Source organism: Strix aluco, chromosome 29, assembly GCF_031877795.1.
Source record: "Strix aluco isolate bStrAlu1 chromosome 29, bStrAlu1.hap1, whole genome shotgun sequence".
Classification (NCBI taxonomy): domain Eukaryota; kingdom Metazoa; phylum Chordata; class Aves; order Strigiformes; family Strigidae; genus Strix; species Strix aluco.
The window spans coordinates 2,541,156-2,564,943 of NC_133959.1; the positions used below are offsets into that span (position 1 = coordinate 2,541,156).

Here is a 23,788-nt window from a genome sequence, read left to right on the forward strand (position 1 = left end):
ACTCCTGTTTTTGAGGATCACGGCTGTTTGGCAGTCATCCAAGAGCGAAAGAGCCAAAGTGGCAATTTTTAACAGAGGAAAACTGATGATCTATCACAGGACAGACTGATTCTTTGAGAGCCTGTTCAGAGAAAGAGCTATGCTTTCCCCTTACCTCCTCCATATTTCCTTTGCAATCACTTCTAAAAGGATTTCTAAGTGAGCTGGAGATCAGAAGGGTGTAGGAGAACAACTCTCACTTGTATGCGCTGTGTGCCCCGTGAGGGGGAAGAGCGATGGCCCTTGATGGACTCTGGTTCTCAGAAGCATTTTGAGCATGGTCGCTAGAGCCCATCCCAGGCTTGTGGCTGTACGCAGCCATCTCAGGAAAGCACGGTTGCTAGGGTGAGTAAATGATCTTTTCAATAGCTACACATGTTTTAAAATAATGAGTATCTCTCGTTTAGCTTTCTATACTTTTTATTCTAAAAGTTCACAGGATGGCCAGGAGGAGCAGCCAAACTTCTGTGACTGCAGCAGAATCAATACACTGAATGCATGGTAACGAAGTACACAAAGATGTATGACTCATAGCTATGTAATGTCACACTTGTGTAATCTTTCAATGTAAACTCTTTTCCTCTAATAAAATGTTAGTAAGTGCACAATACGTATATATGGTGCTGTGAGTCAGCCAAGAAAATATACTCTGATGAATTCAGAATGAATGTGAATGTTCCCTTGATAACACACCCCGAATGTCTGTGGCAGTTTATGTGCTTGCGATTTCAGCAACAGCTATAACAAAATATTTTGTTTCTAGGATATACAACTGTATGTGTTCCTTGCACTGAGAAGCTCCAGTCGGATGCTGCCTTCCAGTAGGCACTGGAAGGACATTTGTTTATAGCACTGCACTGTCACCTAACTGTGTTTTTTCTTCGCATAAAGGAAACGTTTAGTGGGTAGTGAGAATGAAAGCCAAGTGCACTAAATAATAAATTCACTGCCTTTAGTCTCTTTTTGTTTTCAAGTAAAGCAGCGAAGCTGAAAAGCTATAGCTGAACTAAACCTGGTGAGACGAATGTGAGAATTTATTTACGTTGTGAGTCACTAGTTCTGCAAATTGAGTACAACTTTGCCATGACCTTCCACTTGGTCCGTGATCGTTGTGGTGACATTTTCTGTCTCTTTGCTGTATGCAGAGCTTATTTTAAATATCCAGACCCAAGACCCTGGCACTGATCTCACTTATGGCAGCACAGATCAGGAGTGATGCCACTGGTGTATAAATGTTAAGAATGTGAGATTAGAAAGTATTTGTTAATCTGCTGTGGGTAGAGGAGAGCTAAATGATGTGTGATTTGTCTTCCAGCCAAAGTAAACACAGCCTCAACCGTTTTTGTATGGCAAAGTTGATTTTTCTAGGTGTTGCTGCTGATCTCTGTTGTTGCTTTTTACATCAAGAGAAACTTTTTAAGGGATTGCAGTCAAGATTCCACATGTTAATAGAAGAATCGAAGCTGGGGCTGTGTGATGAACTTCAGCCTTGGTGAAACTCTGGATGGGTTGGTGACAGTGCTCACGTCACCTGGCTGCTGGAGCACTCTGAGTCATTACAGGACTCAAACAAACAAACAAAAAGCTCCTTTCTCATGGGATTGTTCTCAGAAAGTCCTGACTGCACCTAGAGCAAACCTAATAATAGCAAGGCAAACGAGCTGAGAATGATACCTCTTAGCACCACTGTTCAAAATCACAATACTAGTAACACCGTGACCAACCACTTCATATTTAAATGAGACAAACATTACAGTAGGATTTCCCTGTCTGCATCTCAAATTGACATAGTTTTGCTGATGACACTTTTTTAATTGTTGTTGTTAATTTAAACTGCAGATTCTGTGTTAGTACTTTTTAGATTCTGCTTTCAAGGAAGTTGATCAAATGATGTAAACAACCACATAAAATGAAATCTACAGGTATTTTTTGGAGACGCCTGTCTTAATTTGGGGACAGTGGTTTAATCCTGTAGGCCTTTTATCTGATTAACATCATGAATTGACTTGATAAAGGCATCTTTTTGACTGGATCTTTCATGACTGGAGCTTGTTCCCATTTGGGGACTTAAAGATGAATATTTGTCTCTTTGATAAGCTGAAGGGGCTCATTAATTTTTTGTGATTCTCCTCCGTGCATATTTTCAACATCTTTCTTGAGGTCCAAGCACTGGAAACATGGAGCAGCAGACAAGTACGAGTCACCCCTCTTTAGCCAAGGCCTGCACCAAAGCTCACCCATGAGTAACTGTTTCACAAAGCCCTCCTCTCCCCCAGCTCTTCCATCACATCTCAGCTTCCTCAGTCAAGGGCACCACCACCTTGTACCTACCATCTGCACTCAGTGATGGCTTGAGGCTTTTCAACTTAATTTAATTTATGGGAATGGTGAAAGCAGAGCACATGGGGCATGGGGGGAGACTGGAAGGTGGAACAAAGCCCTGGAGGCCTGGTAGGAGTACTGGGGGGCCGTGGTGCAGGGCTGGGAAGCATCATGAGATGCTTGGAACAACTGGGAGGAATCCAGCTCATTTAGGGCGGTGCAGATGGAAGGTAGAGACTGCAAAAGGCACCATGAAACGAGGCATCTGACAGTTGCTTTCTCCAGCAGAGCAATTTTGCTGCCCCAATTTTTTTACCTGTTGGCCTAGGTAGGAACCTATTTTTGTCTACACCAAAAAGCAGAGCTTCTTGCATTTTCCATTCCTAGAAGTATGGCCTTAAGCATGTCTGTATGGCCATGCGTGGTGTTTGTTTCTGCCTGGATAGTGAAGCACTTACAATAATTCTTTAACAATGGCATGTTCTTCAAATTATGTTGCACTTCCTTGATCTTTGTCATCTAGGACTTTATCAGTAACAGTTTCTGTTTTCTTCCAGGTCATTGTTAACAACATTGAATGGTAAGTGGTGATAAAAAAAAGATCAAGAACTAATAAACCTGCTTGATTAAAATTTAAATTAGATTTCAAGATGTATCAGCTTGTGTTTGGACCAATTCGCGTGTGCACACCATATTGATTTGTCATGTTCTTGCTTCTTATTGTGAAAATCATGCTGCACCACGGCACATCCTTACAGAGCTTTGCCTGTTACATCAGCACTGCTGCCTTACTTAAAACACCATTGTCATTAACTAAACCATCTTTTTATTATCAAGTCCTTCCAGTCTTTTGCCCAGGTTTATATAACACTGACAGGCACATCTGGGTCATTCTGTTTACCCTGTTAAAAACCTGACAAAATATTAACATTCTTCAAGTCACCTGGGGCTTCCCCACTGTTCTGAAATTGGTTGATAACAAACATTAACCATCTGGTTATGTCCTTAGTTGGTTCTTTTGAAACACTTACTTATAAGTTACCCAGACCTGGCAACTTAATATTGTTCGAGATGAGTAGCAGTTGTTTTAACATCCTCCTTAGTTACTGGAATGGAAAGTATTTCAACATCATTATTGTCTGATCTGAATACAGCATCTGGCTTCTTCCCAAAGAGAGAACAGAAATATTTTTTAGCACTTCCGCTTTTTCAGCAGGATTATTGACAGTTCTATCATTTCCATTCATTGTGATGGCAATCTTAATTCGTTTTAGTGAAAGCCTTATTAACTTAGTTCACAAAGATTAGCAAAAGTCAAGCGTTGACACTTTCAGCCACTGCATGCTTTAGCTAGGCAGACTTCCATCACGGCAAAGGAAAAACAAGCTTAAATTCCATTTCCGTAAATATGTCAAATTATATAAAGAATACTTTTCTCAGACATGTGCAAGAAAATACTGTTCCCATCATTAAAGTACGTTCATGGTTCAGTAAATCATGCAAAAAATCAGCTCTTTAATGAATTCAAGTATTGTTACTTGAATTTGCTGTGTGAAGAATGATAGCGTACAGCTGTAAATGATTTTTTGTCATTTTTGATTTGGGGACTCTTCAAACCTCAACAATTTCTGCCAGTTTTTTAATTATCAGCTTTGATTAGGTATGTAGTTGTGTTTCTGCCAGCTTTTACTGCTGTGTGTGTTGAATGTACATATGTTGTATTGCAGATGTCTCTTTCAGCTATCAATTAAAAACACATTTGACAGATCTTTTATTTTTTTTACAGAACTGTGAAATGATACCACAGTTTCAAAAACGCTGCGAGCGTGTTTAATTGTGTCAGTGAAACTGCTTAAAATATCAGTCACTGATTATGACTAGCAGATTTCAGTTGTTGCCAAATACTTTTTATTACAGAATCAAATCTCTAGTTTAGAAATGGCCAGTAAGGGTGTGGAATAATAGGAGTATAGGTCAGAAAGTACCTATGTGGTTTCATTCAGAAAAATTACTGTTACTATTAACAAACATGTAGTAGCCTCCACGAAGTCAGAAGCTCAGTAAAATGAAACTCATTTAATTCTGGAATATAGCAGGTGTTACACTGTGAAATTTCAAACTAGTCACGCCTTTCCTGATCTGCATTTTAGGAGAGAACTTACATAATTGGTTGGAGATGGCAGGAGAAAAAGTAAAATGCTGTCTTATCTCTTATGTCCGCTTGGGACAATCAGTAATGTTTTAAGACATATGAGGTTAACTGGTTTTAGAAGTGAGAATTGTGTTTGGGGTTTAATTAATGCAGGAAAAAATTCTGTTTGAGGGAACTTCAAAGAACTAATCAGACGCACTTTTCTCTCTTTTTAATTTGTGAGATCTGTTGCAGTCTGAGTCAGCACGGCAGATGCAGATGGCCTTCTTAGCAGATTTTTTTGTCACTTTGAAGTTCACAGGTTTTAACTGGGGGAGGGGGAGAGAAGACTGGACAAAGCTTGAAACCAGCCACAAGAAGAGAATTACTTAGAAGTGAGGAAGGCTTTGGCTCTTTTTCCCTCATTGACATGCAGAACATCTTTATAGGTTATGGTTTTATCTGATAAGTGGAGGTTTATTCACCAAGTATACAAAGTAAGAGTTCATATAGGGTGTAGGGTGGAACGCCTTGTTTAACGTGATGAACATGTGGGGTTTAGTTCTCATTTATAAAATACCTTCTTTGTACTGCACCTGTATTATTTATTAGTCATATGTCCTGCAGTTGAGTAATGGGAAATACTGGAGCAAGCATTTCATTAACTGTGACACTGTTAATTGGTATTGCTTGCTGCCTGGAATTACTTTCCCTGTTTGAATACATGGAAGTATGAATCAGAGCTTGGTGATTTAGCCAGTGAGAGGAAGACAGGCATCTTTGCATGATAGGCTGCATGTATAGAGCAGCTGATCTCATTTGTCTTCCTGGATCGTGAAGTCCTTTTCAGACTTAGATCACTAAGTATTCAGAATGGTATATATTTTTTCCATGGTCACAATTAGTTATATCATTATGATTAAGCTTTGCAACTTCACTGAGATATTTTGGGACAGACTTTTTCTAGACGCTTATGTCTATTGTTGTGACCATTTTTTTTTTTCTTGAGCTATCAATGCCTGCCTTTTAGGATATTTATGTATTTAAATTCCTGGATACATCTGAGCTTAGGAACAGTGCTTTGTGTCTTGTAGAAAATGCTTTCTATTCAGAAATGAAGCTTCAGCTTATTTTTTCACGCACCTGAAAATTTACTCCAAATTGTTCAGCTGATATGCCTTCAAGAAATGTCACACTTACTGCTGACAATCAGCTTGAGGGTGGAATTAAGTGCCAGTCGTCAGGGTCGATACTGAGCAAAATTATTAATATTTGGTGCTATGGTATATACAGCAATTATAGTTTAAGAGACTAACGCTGTTGAAATCCCTTGAACGGTTACAGCTATTCTTGAGCAATAAAATGCTTTTCAAGGGACAGCCTAGTACAATGCAACTTTGTAGAATGAGTTGTGAAATTTTCTTTTCATTTGCCACGTAAAGTGCCAAATAAATGTTTGCAATAAAAATACAAGCCTGGGAAGAATGTGTTTTGCCAATTACAGCATAATGTAGGCTACAAAGAAGTGTTCAGAATGGAGTTCAGTATGGATGTTAGTGTCAGGTTACAGCAGGGAAAAGGGTTGCCTTAATTTGCCAAATAACCAGTGTGTTTTTCATCCCACATTTGCAAGGAAAATCACTGCCTTTGAAAGAAAAGAGATGGGTCTAATTCTATGCAAAATTAATTCAGTGAGGAGAAGCAGGCAGTCTTCTGCTTGGTGAGAAACCAGTGCGTGGGGACTGCAAAACACTGATTGATGGTGGCCAATCCCTTCAGCTGGTGGTTGCCACATTTAGCTCCTCCAGTTGGCCAACACCGGGCAAGGGGGGAGCACAGGGTGGGATTAAAGCTTCTGTAGCAGAAGTGGTACAAGCCACATTGGGCCTGGTGGTAACAATTTAGGGGGCCCTTTCTCCTATTGCTCAAGTGCTTGCATGATTCACCCTGTTCCCTTTTTCAAGTTTCATATCACAGAAAACGGAGTTATTTTTCAACATAACTTTTACTTCAGCCTAAAGTTAGATACTGAAACACTGTGTCCGTAGCTACAGCTTAGCTCAGCCTGACAATGCTCTTGAAATAAAACCTAAGCTCCTGCTTGCTGCAAACACACAACATAAGAGCTATCTTGTGCTCGGCTTCTTCGCGGACTGTTTTCTGTCTTCTTCTGCTTAAAAACCACCTGCTCCGATGAGATGGCAAAGCGTCTCATTCACATGAAATCAGCGCGAAGCAGCCAGCCAAGAGGCAGCGGCGTGTATGAGCGAGAGGGGATCCTTTGCAGCCTTTATATACCAGAGTTATTTTTAACCACAGCCTCCATGCTTATTACAGTGTTTCCTCTCTCAGACGCTCAGGAAGCCCACTTGGCTCTGTTTCCTGCTAACATGCGGCCCTGGCTCACAAAATCTCTGAGAACAACAGGCCTGAGACTGCTCGGCTCCATTAAAAAAACTGGCAACTTTTCAAGCCCTGACAGAAAACCTTTGAAAGCTCTGGATTTCCTCCAGCTAACGTATGAGGCTCCTACATCGGTGACAAATTAGACTGAAACAGCACAAAATGCTCCTATGTAAATAGCCTTTTTCTGCGTTCACCCTTTTAATAGTTCAAACATTATTTATAGTTATTTCTCTGGATGGAAAAATATTTTTATATTTTTCCAAAGATGGGTTCTAGTGAAATGTTTTCCTTGTTTGTTTGGTTTGGTTTTTTTTTTTTTTTTTTCTTTTTCCTTCGAGATTTTTGTGACAGTTTTCTTAGGCTCCAGGAGCAACCTTTCCTTCCTGGAAACCAGGACAAAATGGCTGTTGTGAGTTCTTCAGTAAAAGGCCTGTGTCCAGCGCTGAGCACAAGTCTCTAAATGCTGCCATTCCTTAACGGTTAAATAATAGTTATAACAGGCACAACTGACTTCTGATTTCCTGAGGGACAACAGAAGAGGTCAGTTGCACTTTATCAGTGCCTTTACCCATGCGTTTTATGCATAACGTTAGTCCTTCATATTTTATTTTTTCTTGCAGGCTTTTCACTGCAATTCCAAAGGGACTCCTGCTTCCAAAAATGCTTTCAAGTATCAGAATAGATGTGACCTTTGATGCTGAAAATGCTATTTTTCCCTGAGTTGACATTTTACAATATTCTGAGAAATCTTACCGTGAAGCGACTTCTCCTGTCTGTCAGCAATAATGACTTGAAATCATAGATGATAACTCCAGAATATTAGACTTGTGTGATTTTCTGATTTTCTAGGAGTATTTCCAGTAGTATCATCTTTGTCTGCGTCAGCATCGCCTTAAGGGTTATTTATTGCCCTGGGCATGAACAAGAATCATCTGTAACATCTACCTGGCTGCTCTAGTCCCAGTATTTATCTCAGACACTGGAGGGACGAGCATGGTTGTTGGGAGCAGATTCACTGGGGCAGGGAGATTTCCCTGACCTGCCCGTTTTCTTGCTAGCTGGGCAGTAAGGTGTGTTTATTTTCCCTCTCCCCCCAATTTTAATCACCCACAGCTTAAGCACATAGGCTAAGGGATTGCAAGGCTCTGGTTGTACTTAAAGGGGAAAGTGATGTTGAATTTGTCCCACCCTGGGATGATATGGCCAGTTCTTAGAGAGCTAAAGGCCATTGCAGTTAATACTATTCCAGCTTTACAGATTTGTGGAATTCCCTCCTATTTTCTTTTTCCCCCTTAAAGGATTCTCTTCAGTCCTTCAGTCTCTTCAGTCACGCCCTGAACCACTAGGTTATGCCTTACAGAAAGAAAAAATGAATTATTCAGTTTTGAAGGTTGACCATCTCTGTTGGTTTTCTATGACAGCAGCATTTTTGCCCTCTGCCTTTCCCTTGGAGCTCGGCTATTGTGTGAGAGCATCTCCAACGGGAAAGGGCATCTGTATCATGAGGAAGAGAGTAACATTTATCTCCATTTTACTGGTCTCAATAACGCTGCTCAGGCAGCTGTGCTTTGCTACACCAGTGACAATGAAATACTGAACTGGGAGCTGGGTGTATCAAGCATGATCTTGAATGAGTAACTACCACCATCTCTCAGATGACCCTTATTCTGATTGAAATCATTTTACTCCCAAAGTTATCTACATTTCACACAGATGTGGTTAGCTTTTGCAGTTGAAAATTACTCTTATGAGAAAAGAAAAATGTAAACAGTTTCTAGATGTGAAAGAGCTGAATCCCACATTTTGTAACTTTTAGCAACTCATTCTGCTGTTCATTTGTTGCTCGTTTGGGGCTTTTATCTCATATCAATACCTAACCATTTCACTTCGGCTGTGTGAGGGTCACCCTCCTTTGAATGAATCTTGGCAAGGAAGTCTTTTAAATTCAGCTTATTATTTTGGCAAGTGATCCTTATTTTGCAAATGTAAGTTTTGTAGTTACAGTCATAGCTCATAGCATTTGCCTGCATAGTTTATGGAACAAGAGGTATGCAAGAGCAGATTCACGTTTATTTTCAGGCAGGAAACCAAGACTGCAAAAATGCATCATGAACTGAAGGGTCAGGGTGAAGCCTTTTTAAAAAAGAATCAAGGTGGTTGGGTTGCGTTTATCACGCGCAGTCGAGCGGTCTAAAATTGACTTGTTTTGATGCTATTTGGAGCTCACTGTAATGAAAAACTGACTTTGTGCAGATTGACTTTCTGCGTCACAACCCGTCTTGGGATAGTAATACCAACAAGGACAATTAGTTTAACTGTCGTTCACAATTGTTGTTTGTTTGTACTCAGTGGTTTATGGTAGAAACTGCAAGACAGCCTTCCATTCGAGTTCTTGCCAGTGGCCTCAGTAATTGCCCACTAGTCACTGAAGAACAGACTCACCAAGGACTTTCAAAGCTAACTTACCCTCCTTCAAATATAACTGAAATTTATAGCTAGCAGCTTCTAAAATAACTCACATCACTACCACCTCCAAAAACAGCTCTGGGGACATGTGGCCTTGTGGTTATGGCTCTGGGGTTGTGGTGATGAAGTCAGAGATTCAAATCCAGTTGTAGGGAGATAAAAAGCTTCAAAGAAAGTGAAACTGTTTTTGCCTTGATTATGTAGAAATAATAACACCTCATTTTACTTACACCTGAAAAACAAAATTCATAGCTAAAAATAAGGTATGGGGCAGAAAACCATGTCATGTCAGGAGAAGCACTGTGGATAAAAGCATGTGCCTGGTATGAAGAGAGATGGTTGGCATTGACATGTCAGAGGGTTTGCTTTCCTTGGTACATAATATCAAGGTGTAGGGTGATAAAAGTCAAGGTCTGAAGCCTCCACAGACCACACAGTCAGACACTAACGAGGTCCAGTGTATTTTTCAATGTACCTTTTGGCTGATCAGCTGTGGGCTTGGGGTTTGAGATAGGACTTTGTTTCCTTGCTTGCTTAGAGCCACACAGAGGTGTCTCTAAGCTCTTAGAGGCCATTTGCAGAGCATGGAGGGAGTTTCATAAGAATCCCATGAATGCTACGCTGGAAATTGTGATTATTGTCCAATAATTAGTAAATGTAAATAGAATAATAGCTGTTCAGGGTGGACAAGGTGCTTCCTGCTGTTAGAAGCTGCTTTCCTGGATTGCAGTGTCTGTGACTTGTCTCACATTTTGCGGTTCTCCTGGTACGGGGTCCTGTAGGTTTTAATGAGTTGTCAGACACAGCAGACCTGCTTCAGGTGGAGGACTTAAGAGACTACCACTGTGGGCTGGCCAATGTTTCAGGACTAAAATAGTGTCCTGTAGAGAGGTATGTGTGTGTTTACACACACACACATACATGCACATGATACGTATTCAAGTGCCTCAGGCCAAAGAGGAATCTAAACCTGGGCTAAATGTAATTAAATTGCTGAGTTGTTTGGCACAAGGAAGCACATGGGTCTTTTCAGCTGGAAGGCTCTGACTTCCCCCTCAATATGCAGAATTATCACGAAGCCATTGCTATCCAGCTGAGTTATTTCTACAGCCAGTTGATATGTTTCTGGGGGCCTTGCTGAGAAACCCTTGAGGGACACTCCTCCTAAAACTGGGCCAGCTCTGACATCGGCTTTTGGAGGCACCTCCCCACACTCCCCCCCCCCCCAAAAAAACCCCAGACCCCAACAAAACCCCAGCCTTGTGATGTCAACTTTCGGGTTTTGTGTCTCTCATTGATACTGGACTAAATTCCCACTGTTTACACATGGTACAAGAGGATTTTTAACTTAAGCTGAGAGTGAATGTCAGGTTAAAGTCTCACTTTGTACATAGAATGTAAATGTGAAGGCATATTTCAGGGCATAAATCTCTACAGACTCTCTGCTACAGATCATAACAAGAAGAGTCCATGGTGCTATTAATCCTAAAAATAGCTATTATTGGATTATGATGACATCTAGAAGCCCCAAGTAAGCCTGTCACGTTTTTCTGATTTATTTGGTGGCATTTCAATGGGAAAACACAGAGATGATAATGAGTATCAATGGTGCATATTGTCTGTACAGTGCACAGGGAAAATCCAAACCTGATTCATCAGTGACAAGCTTGGCAGATTATTTCTTGAACTGCATCAAGATTTAGTCTACAGTAGAGACAAGCACTGAAGCATTTACAGAGAGAGAACTGATATTTCCGTTGTTGGAATCCAGTGGATATCAAAGATGTCTTTGAATTTCTACAATTAGAAGGAGCCAAATAAAAACCAAATAATTTTCCAAGCAGATGGTCTTAGCCCTCAATACCAAAATTATCAAACTCCCTAAGTAGTGGTTTTAAGATAGATGTTAATGGATCTTTGAGCAAGAAGCATTAGTGATCTGGACTACAGCAACATTTTAATTAAAAAGTTGTACAATAACAGACTCAAAATGTAAACTTCAAAACATTTAAAGCCTAAATTACCGTGGGTTAAGAACTGGCATTGAGTATGTAATTTTTAACATTCCAGACTGCCTTCATTATAGTTCAAGAAGCCACAGAAATACACCGTTACGAGCCAGGAATAGTTCTTCCTTTTATTTGGAAAGAGAATTACAGAGGGAGCTATTGGGAACTGAAGTTTAGTTCCTAAAGCAGGAGCAGGCTACAATATTTTTATACACAACTGCAACCACAGACTTGCACTCATTCAAACATGCCGGACTAAATGGTGCCGGCTGTATAAATACTCAACACTAAGTTAAAACACAGGTTCTTTTTTATTTCAGCTTTGAAGGTTTATCATGCTATTTCTACTTTTGCAATATCATTTAGAGTCTAGATGCCATATATATATATATGCATATATATATATATAAAAAAAAGAGTGCCAGTAACTTAAACCTACAAATTAAGACCATGGGTCTTCAGCAGGTTTGGAGAAAGGCTGATTCCGCTCTGGTCATTGTTGATGGACACAATGTTTGCTTTCATTTGTGAACGTGCGCTTAAAATTGCAAAGTAAATCCTTCTGGTTTTGTTGGGTTTTTTTGTGTTTTTGTTCTTTTTTTTTTTTTTTTCCAGCCAGTTACTCCTCAGCTGCATCATAATGCTCATATAATCTTTTTTTTTTTTTTTCAGAAATTGGACTCGCATAACTCGTTGGTATGCAAAATATGTAAGGCCCCAGTCTGCTCTGAATTACACCCATGCAAACCGTTGAAACTTAAAAGGGAATTTAAAATATGCATGAGTAAGAAAAACAAATGGAGCCCTCAATTTGCAAAGCACTTTGAGATCTTTAGAAGATGGCTGTACATTTTGCTACCTGTGCCCTCAAGACAGGGAGGGGAGAGGATCCAATACTTAAGCTAGGATTGTTGAAAACTAGGTTTAATCAATGCTTTTGATAAATCAAAAAGGGTAGGAGCTACTGTCCCACACTAATGTTCTAAATTAACTATAATTAATTAAAAAGCTCTAATGGAAAAATATCCCAAATCTCAGGGCTTGTCAGAAATCAACTGTTGTTTTGTTTTGCCAAGAGCAGTAAATAAACCCTGCATGAACAGACATGAAAGGACTTTCTAGAAGTGGTTGGCTGCGATAATTCCACTCAGGAAGCTGCTGAAGAGCAGCAGAGACTGGCTGCCCTCGTGTTTGCTGTCTGTTTTCCCCGTGTTGTTATAAAAGAGGGGGAATTGATTTTGCTTTGTAGCGTTCGTTGACTTGGACACATGGAGCTGTGCTTCTGAAGCCTCAATTCTGGGAGAGAACACTTTTTACATACTTTATAAACTGTTTTGACTATTTTCAGATTGACTATTGAACCACAGTGGAAGTGTATGGATTCAAGATATTTCTGGTGATTGTGTAACTGGAAAAAACTGTCCTGATTTTAAAGTATTTTTGGCATACAAGTGAAAGTAAATAAGCAATTTTAGAGACTCACTGGAAAGTAATTGCTCCTGCAGGACGCTAGCTGTGCCAGGAACTCTGGCAGATGCACTGAGCCCTCACTATTAAGCTTCAAATGAAAGCATTTTTTTAATGCTAAAGATCAAAAACAAGAATATATAATCTAAAATGTAAGGAATTTGGAAAGAACGGATGCCTGCTAAGGGAAATGTCTAAACATATGAACTGCATTAGGAGGGAATACAATGGAAGAAAAGCCTGATAAGCTCCGGAGACACCTTGGCTTGCCGTGCTGGGAAGCACGAGCGGTGGTGGCGGTGACAGGGCCGTGGTGGTGACGGGGCCATGACGCTGACAGTGAGGGTGTGGAGAGCCCAGAGCCTGGTCTGGGGATGGAGCTTCCTTCACCCGTGGCTCTGCGGTGGACACACAAACCTCCAGGGTTATCAGCTGTAATCTTGGGCTGATCAGCCCTGCAAGAGCTTGGATGGGCTGAATTGCTGATGACGATGATGTGAGAGAGCAAGAGCAAGAGCAGCATCTTGTTTTGGGTGATGGTGAACCACCGGCACAGCAACCTTTAGATAGGAACAGTCTGTCCTTGCGCTTCCATCCAGTGATTCATCGGTGACTATGAAAGAGTCATAAAAGCACCACTGTCAGCTAATGTGTCATTAAAGGAAGTGTTCTGCTTTTTTTTCCTAAACAAGAAGTTAACGAAGTATTATTTTTCACTGCCTTCATGCTGTAAGCTGGCATTTCAAAGGCTGAAGCTACCGTCCTTTGTTGTTGCTTTAACTTACTCATCTTGAAGCTGTAATTGAATCCTCCCAGGCTGGTTTGCAGGCCTCTGAACTGTCAGTTCTCTCCTGGTTTGCCTATATAAAGCCCTGCTATTAGCTCCAGCAGCTTAACAGTCGATCAGCAAACCTCAAGGGGCTGTAGACAGCCACATACTCTGTAGCAAAGGACACAAGTGGCTTTGAAACTGAAGCCACCTGCAAAAAAACTTCAAGAGATGTGTTCGGCCAACCCCTTCCCTCCCCCCAAGTTTTGTTTTTCTTTCGACCAACATTTGCTCAAGCTACCCTTGCCCTGAGTTCCCAGCCTGGGGGCTATAGCACAGCAATGATTTATCCTGGATCTTTGTAGATGCTCCTTTGGCAATCCAGCCCAAATGGCCATGTCCAAAGAAGCTTAAGCCTTCCTGAGACTCTCAGAATACTTCGATACAGGATGACAGATGAAATGACATATTTTTAATGCTTCAGGATGTATGGCTTTGTCTAGCATTTGTATCTGGGTTCAATCAACATAGTATCAAAGTATTAAATCAACCATATGAGCATCAGCTCTTCGTTTACTCTTAACGGGACATTCAATTCCGTTCTGAGATGCACCGAGACAGGAGAGGAGAAAGCCTCCAGAGAGCGAAAAGCTTTCAGGTTACAATAAAATGCCATCCAGACAGTGAAATTGAGATATGTGCACATCTCTGGTCCCATTTCCCTGAAAGTCAAGCCATGAAACTCAGCTCCAGCTCGGTCGGCTGCTTGCTGCACACCTGCTCCCTCGCAGCCGCCAAGTAAATGAAAGTTGTTTCCCTCCTTGCGAGCAGCGAGTGAAAAAGCTGCTTGTGCTGGGCTCAGGTTGGGATTTTTTTTTCACTCAGTGCTTTCTGCTTTTCTATAAAATACTGGTCCAGCTTCCTGACTGATTGATAGAGATTTATAACATCATAACTCATCTTTTATTGGTACTTCATTTTAGAGCAAGCATAGTTAATTAAATTATATGTATATTTTTATATATTTTATATATATAACATATATAAAACATCTATATATAACCTATATTTACATGCGTGCACACACACATATATAAATATATATGAATAAAATAATAAAATATAAATTTTATCTGAGAGGTGCACTGGAGGAAGGCTACAACAGGAGAAGGGCTGTTGACTCTATAGACAGAGACACCTGTGCAAAAAGAAGCTATTTAGCCATAGCACAGGTTTTTGGAATTAAATGTTTCAATATCTTTTTTTGGGGAAAAAAACCCACCCACAAACCCCCTTGTTGTATGTACAAATACATATCATGCATGTGTAAGTACAACAGAAACCATCACAGCTCAGCAACAAATGGCCCAAAACAAGCATGGCCCTGTTAAACCGCCCAAGAAAGCCTGTCTGAGGCTCCAGCCTTAAAAAGGTGGGAGAGCAAAGGGCAAGGCAACCGCTTGCAGGGTTACCCCACTGCTATAAATCTCACGAGCTGTTCTGTCGTGAGTTCATCAGGGTGTTTTTGTTTGATTGGAGTTTTTTGCTTGTAAGCCAACCCCATCCCTCCTCTGATGCTGGTAGATTGGCGGTGGTGTGGCGAGGGTTGCTACGAGGTGTGATGCTGGCACTGTGACTTTTCCATCTTGCCACTGGCTGTACCTTTGGCCATGTGGCAGCACTTCCCAAGTAAATGGGCTTGTGCAGCAGAGGAGCAGCTGAATTTTTCATCCCAGATGCTTCTGCAAAGGGATGATCCTGCAGAACGTGGCCATACACCTTTAAGGAGCCACCAGCACCCGGTCAGCAATGGAATATTGGTGACAGGAGGAAAACAAGCAGCTTCTGAGGCGTAACAAGTTGTTTCAGGGACATGGTGCAGGCTTAGCGCTGCTTTGTGTATTGGCTTTTCATCTGGCTGTTTGGCTTGGGTTTTGCCAAGAGCACAGCTGAGTTTTCAACTCCTCCACAATTTCGTATCAACTGAACAAGTCGTTAGAAACCACCGAAACTCAAACCTCTATGAAAGCAATGGTCCCACGAACTGTGAGCTGCTGTATAGCACCTGAAGCAGGGGCTGAGCTGACGCAGCATAAATCGGAGTGGCTATTAGCAATGCTCCTTTTTCCTTTGGGGCTGACTTGGAGGGTGCTGCTGTGGCCAGGGGAGACGCTGCTGGAGGACGTGACAGGCCCTGACCCTGCAGTGTCTGGGTGCCAGGCAGGAAGATCCTGGCCTTGACGCCTCCTCCTGTTGGGTTTCTAAGAGCTCAAATAGCCTTTTCTAAAGAAAAGCAATTCTTCAAACTTATCGGTGTCTTTGAAACTGCAGTCTGAGCACAAACAAAACTCATCGCACCTCACCAATGGCATTGTCTGTCTCCTTGAGATCTCAGCCTTTGCTCTCACTGACACTTCTGTGCAAGGTGAGCGTTGTACAGATGCTGGCCCTACAAAAGAGATTAAAACCCAGCTAGATTTAAAGGTGAGCGATAAGTGAGCTCTTTAGGGCAAGGACTGACTGTTCTCTTTGGCACTTGTTCACTTTGTGGTGCAGGGGAGGCTTTCCTGTGCTTGGGCCCTCTCGATACCACAGCACAAGTCAGTGCCAATAAAATAATATGAATCAGGGCAGGTCAATATTAGGGCTGTTTAAGTAGCAGGTGATGTAATATCGCCGTATGCAACAGTGTGTCTCTGAGATTTGCTGTGCTCCGAGCAGACGTGACGGGCTCACTTGCAGGAAACGACGGGTGAAATTCTCTGGCCCTTCTGGTGTGGGTCAGATGGGGGATCACAGTGCTCTCCCTGGGCTTCAAAATCTCTCTCTCTCTCCAAATTGCTCTTGGCTTCTCCACTTGTGCAGCTGGTAAGGACGTGCTATGAGGCAACCCCTATAGGCACTTTGGATTTGGAAATGTGCTGCTCAGTGAAGCAAATTAGTCATTATCATCCCCCCCCCCCCCGAAAGTCCAGGAATAATATCTTAGAGCCAAAGTGAAGTCTGCCAAGGAACGAATGCCCTTGGGTGGAGATTACTGATATTGTATTTGTTATATTAGGCAGGAGAGGTCAGACCATTCTTTAAAAAAAGTTACAGTAAACAAGCTGGGTAGCTGAGCCCTTCAAATGTTTCATTACTGATGAGTTTTAACGTTAAGAGCTTCTATCGTATGAATCTTGATCAAGGGAAAGATAAATGTGCTGTTTTTTAGCATTTCACTACAAACATGGTGTTTGTGCCAACTGACACAATGATTAAATATGATCCTCTCTTCTCAGAAATGAGGAGAACTGTAACCGCACCGAGCTCTCCGCCGCTGATACGAGATAAAAAGAGTCAAATCGTGTGTGGTTTCCTTCAAACCAAACTTGTGGCGTAGCGTTTCGTGAATGATGTTGTCCAAAGTCAAAATATTCTGTTTTGCCCAGAAGTATTTCTACAGAAGGCTGTAAGAGTGTATTTTTCTGCAGAATAGTAGAAAAGGTTCATTTAGCCTTTGCACCGTGCTCAGCGTTGGCTCTTTGTTAGTGCAAATAGAGGCTCAATGCCCCAGTATGGGAACAGGAATTAATACCCACCCAATTGCTTTCATTCTAATGACGGCTAAAAAAGCAATCCAGCTTTAGAACAAGCTGAATTTGTGTGTTTAGGGGTTTTTTAAAATAGGAATTAATATTCGGAACATTTTCCCACCATTGTGCCCCTGCTCCTGGTTGCTTTTGACTCGCTGCTCTTGCTGAGCGGTGCCACCGATAGCCCCAGACACGGGCTCAGCTCAGCTTCGTGCAGCATCGTAACGGCTGCGACAGCAGCTCCATCGCTGACCCCTGCTGAAGCCACGGTGCTGGTTAACACAGAAAATGAAAAGCAGCTGTTTGTTTCTTTTCAAGAGTATCAGAAAAACACAAAGATGGTCTCATCTCCATGTGGGCCAAAGGCCTCTTCAGCCTTTTCACTTTCAGCCACGCTGATAGCAGTAATTCTCTGCCTTTCTCTAAGGAGCTTTTCCAATTTACTTCATTGATGCTTTGCAGGCCTGTGGGAATCAGCTACAACTGTCCTTCCCCTGTTGTAGACCAAGATAAAAGCAGTAACAGAGCCACCCAAAAAAAAAAGAGGTGAAGAATTGCAGCCCCAGGCACCTCCCCACACTGAGGGTGCTATAGACTTTGTGCTTTGCAGCCTCTCAAAGCCCTGCAGAAAGTTTGGTTTGCTAAATCTAAGTAGGATGCCTCACCCTTCTCGTGAGCAAAGTGCAGCCGTACTCGCGCTTCCTTCGTAGAAAGCACTGACATTGCACTGGTAGCTCTGGTTAACAGCGACCACTTTTGCCAGGCTCCACCAAAATGTGAACCTTTGCTGAGCACAGCTCAGTCGTGCCCCGTTCCCCAGGCTCCGGCAGGTTTATCCCAAGTTCTTTAAGCTCTGCTTTATAGGACCCGGGCTCAGTGCAGTGCCCTGCTGTGCAAATAACCCCTTCTGCAGCACCTGGGCAGCCTTGGAGAGCAGCACTCGCACCGCCAGGAATAATATCTTGGAGGAAATCTGTTGTGACCGACACCTGCTAATTCCTCCTGTGCCCCGAGATGGCTCCGTATCTGCGAGATGGCCTTAAAACCTTTCCTCTGCTTACGGAGCTTTTTAATGGCTCTGAACTGAAGGCTGTGGCTGATGGGATCCAGCATGGGGCATGATTAAATGTTGGACCATAAAAAGGCACGCTGAGAGCCTCCCTTCAGAAATGCACTATGGATGCAGGGAAAAGCAGCTGTAACATTTACATTGTCTCTCACTCTGTGGGTATGGGGAGAGGGGATGGTCAGAAGCCAGACAACGTGAGGCCAGCATCCCCCACGCAAGCACGAAGCCAACAGCTTCTAACCCATATGGCAAAGGATAGGGTAACCAGTGTACTGGAGAGGGAGAAAGGGGAAAACAGTGGTATTCAGTCCAAAAAAGAGGCAGTATTTCCAGCAGTGGGCTGCGTATGCGTATGGAGGACAGGGAACAGAACATTTTTGGTACCAGCTGCCCAACAAGGCAGGATGGGACAAACCATGCGCTGTCATGTCTTCCCACGCCGCTGGCTTCCCCCGTGCCCTCGCACGACTGCCACTCTCACCCGGGATTCGTGCAGGAAACGTGGGTGAGAAGTTCTCTGAGAGCAGACGTAATCCCGCTGCGGGCTGCCCACGGAGGCACCCGGGCACCAGCCTCCCTCCGCACGGCGCGCTGACTCAGCACGTGGTGCCCCGCTCTCAGCCGGGGACGTCCCATGGCACCTGCAGGAAATTTAAACTGAGTGTGGAGGTGTGTGGCTTGTCGCGAGGGCAGGAGCTTTGATGAGTTCAGCAGGGGAAAATACCTCGAGGAAGGATTACTCTGAAGCTTTGGAGGCGAGGGACTGCTATGGTCCTTTATACATCACCTTTAACGTAACGCACCGCACAGACGCTGCTCTGTGCCCGCAGACGTGAGCTGCTGCAGCAGCAGTTCCAGGACTGCAGCTTTTGGAGAAGGTGCATCTTTTGGAGGAGATACCCCCATCTTCACGCAAGGACCTCTGAGCCCTCCCCTGCATCAGTTCTTCCAGCAGCAAATACATGCACACAAACACACGCACACATTCTGCTGGAAGCAAACACTTCTCTTCTAACTTGACTTTGCTTAGTTTTAACTTCCAGCCATTGCAGCTGCTGTTTCTTTTCTCTGCTGAATTCATGTTCCTACCCCAATAAAAAAAAATCTTGTGTTTGCTAACAAAAAAATTTCACTTCATTAATCTAAACCCCTCTGGCTATACTGTCACAAAATACTACTTGGAAAAAAGAAAGCTGCTTCAACACTGCTGCCTCGGAGAGCTCGGTTGCTCACACGCTTAAGCCACGAAGATGAAAACGTTCCCTCCTTTCCCACCACCTCCACCAGCATGTTGCAAGAGTGAGCAAGAGGGAGAAAAAAAAGCTCTTACAATGCCCCTTCTATGCACTGTGTCAGTCCCTCAGAAATAACTCCTGTTGTCATCAGCCCCTGATATTTTTGGTATTTGACACAATACGTGGAGATAAGTTTGGGGACATAATTTTGCGCTGCAAACCAGAGCCATCCCAGCGCTGCAGCTCCCTGGCTCTCCCAGCACGGCTCTGGCTTTGCCCGGAGACGTCGGGACGTTTTGGGACAGCACTGCCCGGGCAGGCGCAGCACAGCCCGGCGTCGGTGAGGGATGCTGCTTTGTGCCAAAGGAAGCTTGTGGGACCAACCAACTGCTGAAACGAGCCTGCAAACTGCTGAGGGTTTATTTTTTGTGTGTGTGTCTGTGTGTTATAGAATAAAACAGAAAACAAAATCCTGACTTTCCTCATAGAAGTCAGTTTTATCAATAACAAAATCATCTCTTCGCCCATCTCTACCGACAAATTTGCTCTACAGAAATCCCATGGGTTTCTGAAGTCAAGGGGTGTTTAAGAAAAATTGTAATAAGAGTGGAAGTTAGAAAATCTGACTTTGGGAACTCTATAAAAGCAGCCATGGATTAGTGCAGTAAAGGGTGTATAGTGCTGTTTATTCTGAAGGATTAAAATGAACCTCCAGTTATTAGAATTTCTCACTCTGCACTTTTCAGGACATATTTTGGGCTATGCTCATGCTGGGGTTTTGTTGTCGTCATTTTTCCCTTCACAGTAATTAGAGTTACTTTGGATCAAAACAGTGACGGCAGCTATGGAAAAAAACACTCCAGCTTTATCGAATGGTCTGAATGAGGTTTGCTATAATCAGCAAGTGGTGTAATTCTGTACAGAATATTAATTGCAATATTGGCCCCCTTCCAGCTCAGCTCTTTACAGCTCCATTTAAATGCTATTTTCTCTGATCTAATACTAGTTTTAGATGTTAGTGGACTTTTTTGCCATTAACTGCATGAGGCAGAAGGGCTGCTCCTTTCAACACATAGATCATTCAGTGCATGGAACGCTTCTTATTTCAGAGCCCAAATATAACATTTTATCATCTAGTGAATCTGAAATTTGCTTGGATAGAGCTCAACCCTGCACCAGAGAAATCTGTGGGTTTGAAATGAAAGCTAAACAAGGCCTGCATTGATATGATTTATGGATTCGTTGTTTATTTGCTAAAGGCTTCGTTACAAGACTTATATCACCACGTTAATTACTTGAGATATGTCCATCTGCACTCAAATAATAAAAATATACATATGAACTGTAATGAAATACCACCCTGAACCGTGCAGGGCAAGAAAAATCATTCATGCTGCAACTATAGCAACTACTAAAATAGCAAAGCACACTGATTTCTGACATGAACCTGTTCCTAATGTCCAAAAGACACTGTGTGCTGTGAGCTTTATATACCAGCTCCCAAAATATCCGAGTCCTGATTGGATGAGAAAATACTGTCATGTTCTTGCACCAGGCCAATTACAAAGCTGTAGTTCCTGTGCTGGTAAAGATGTTTCCTGTTGATAACACAAAAGGACAACATAGCACTTAGCTGCTAATGTTATCTGGGACCCTCGTGACCTCTCGGAAACTTTAACAATTGTAGAGTTCACAACACGTAGAAGCGCTCTGTCTTGTGCTTTTGTATTAATAAATAAGCAAGAAAGAAAATAAACACTCGTTCTGCAGCCATGTGCTTGCTACTGGTCAGGGAGTAATTAGAGGTGGCTGGAACGTAGATGAGAGCTCAGCTCTGTTAGCAAAGGGTTCCTACCTCTGGTGTGGGGCAGTGCTTGACTGATAAGTCCTTTTCTAAACAAATACAGCGAAAAGGTGGAATTTCACACTGCAATATTTTCTTTTGTCAATTTTAAACACATTCCTTTTCAACTTTATAGACTGGTTTTTTACGTTTGAAGATGAAAAAGCAGATTTCATTTGTTTATAACATTGGCATTTCTAAACAGACCTCATTCGTATCCTTTCCCCCCAAGCCTTTTTTCCAACTTTTACACTGAAGTCTCTTCAAACTCTTCCTGTCTTTGTAGCTTTGTCGCATCTCCTTGGCCAGACTGCAGCGGTCACGGGTGCGCAGCCTGGAACGCAGCACTCCAGGAGCTTTGTGAAAAAACTTCTTGAAAATATAAAACCACAGCTGGATTTGGGCTCTATATTACCTCTTAACCATCTATTTCTAAACCACAGTCGAGATCTACCCAGCACCCAACAGGTTTTTGCCAGCCCACTCACAAAGCCCTTACAACAAAGCCTCCTACATCTTGATATGACAAGAAACTCAGCACCTCTGCTCTTTCCTGGACTTTATGGGATTCTTGAATCCCTCATTCCCTGCTGGTGCAGGAGCACACTTACACCCACCAGAACATGGGTAGAAACCAGCAGCTTCTACAAGCTCTTTAACTAAGGTTTAAAGTGGAATAACTCAGAGTAAAATTTGTCCTCTCTCTGATTTGGAGCATAGGCTCCACACCTGGTTTCCCCAACAGTGCAATCCAGAGCCTGCCCATAAGGAGCCACTCGGCGGAGCCTTCCTTGTGATCCAAGGGGTACAGCAGTGACTTTAACCCAGTGGTTTAAAGATTCATAAATAGCAGATTTAGGGAGTGAACCTCGTCTGCCTGCTTTCCCTAGATATTCTTCTACCCTTCAAAATCTGTCGTGTAACAACCATGCTCCTTCAGATGGTCTAAGAAAGTCTCAAATGAGGTATAGGATGCTCCTTATGAAGGACATTTTAAAAACCTTATAATTGAATATTTGTGCTTTAGTTCTGTGCTGAGAGTGATTCCTTTCAATTCAACTTAAAAGACCCCATCTGCGCTTCACCTATACCTGCCCAACTGGAAGAGCAGAGATAAAACTAGTCAGCGTTTTTCCTTGCTCAATTGTTATTCCTGCTGGAAAGAGGCAGAACTTCTTGCGATAGTTTCCTTTGAGCAGTGCTTATTCACAACAAGGCACAGTGGGAGAGGGTGGGAGGCAGAGTTCATTCATTTTTGTAGCATAACATAGAGCAGATTGTGTTTGGATTTCACTAGATATTTGTTGTTTTACGTTTCTTTGCTTTATATTGGAGAAGGGCCTGCAACAAAACTTTGATCCAAGGTACAAATCCACAGCCAAGATTTGAACTAAGCCTACAAAACTTTCTCCAGAACAGGCCGTAGCCCAGCACGCTGACTTTGGGAGCGTCTTGTTCTTCACGTTGCTGATCATTTGATTCAGGCCTGTTTCTGCTTATTTATTTGACCATCAGCCTGCAAATGAACTTGGAGACTCCAGGTTCAAGTTCGTAATTTTTTGAGAACAACCCAGTGTAATTCCACCTACAGCACAATGAAGTTGCATCAGTGCAATGCTGCAACTGCCAGGGCAGTCAACAAGACCAGAATGAGCACGAAGAGATGCTGGCAGCTTGAAGGGAGAAGAAAAGGAAGGTCATAAGGTTAAGCTGGGCATAAAATTCAAAATTATCCAAAGCCTCTGGTTCAACCAGTCTGCCAAGAACCACAGAGCAGCAGAACAGCTGAAGTGGGAAAAGTGGCTTTAATCTTCCTGTGCAATGCCATTGATTTCGCAGGGCCATCGACAATCTCAATTTCAGATGGCTGTTTGCACCATGTTCCTGGGAACTTAGCCCAGAACGTAGCCTAATAAAACAAGAATCCTTCATTTTCAGGAGAACAAACACAGAATGGAGTGTAGCTACAACTCCTATCTTTAAAAACACATTACGTTTTTGTGTTTAGGAACTGGCGCGCAAGGAGCGGAGCCGGACGCGCTGCTGCCCAGAGCAGTGGTCACGTCGTGAAGGGCCCCCACCCAGAGCTGGCCACGATCCGCACACAGACCCTGCGCGGCCGAAGCCGGAGATCAGAGTTACAGCCCAGTTCACCAGCCCCGGGAAGGGAGGAAATGCAGAAGGACTCAAAGTCTTTAACTAACGCGCTAATGACAAAGTGAAATAACTACAAAAGGGAACCTCCTGCATCTGACTAGAGTGAGAGATGTGACTAACTCCGCTTTCATAAACGCTGAGTCAAGACATTGTGCCGTAACTACAAGAGAAACAAGTTTTATCTGTGTGTAGGGAGGGCATGACTTGTAGAACACTCTGGATTGCACAAAATTCAGTGGAAAACAGGGTTTATGATTGTTTGTGATTTCAGTACAACTTCTCCCGTAGCATAAATGACAT

At 42.6% G+C, this 23,788-nt stretch overlaps 1 long non-coding RNA gene across 1 annotated transcript; it reads left to right on the forward strand.

The window, feature by feature from the left end:
- The first annotated feature begins 287 nt into the window (after positions 1-287).
- On the forward strand, positions 288-12,322 carry LOC141916463 (uncharacterized). Its single transcript, XR_012621132.1, has 3 exons — positions 288-384; positions 2,919-2,941; positions 12,046-12,322. It is a non-coding gene; the product is annotated as an uncharacterized LOC141916463 (long non-coding RNA).
- Positions 12,323-23,788: the final 11,466 nt, after the last annotated feature.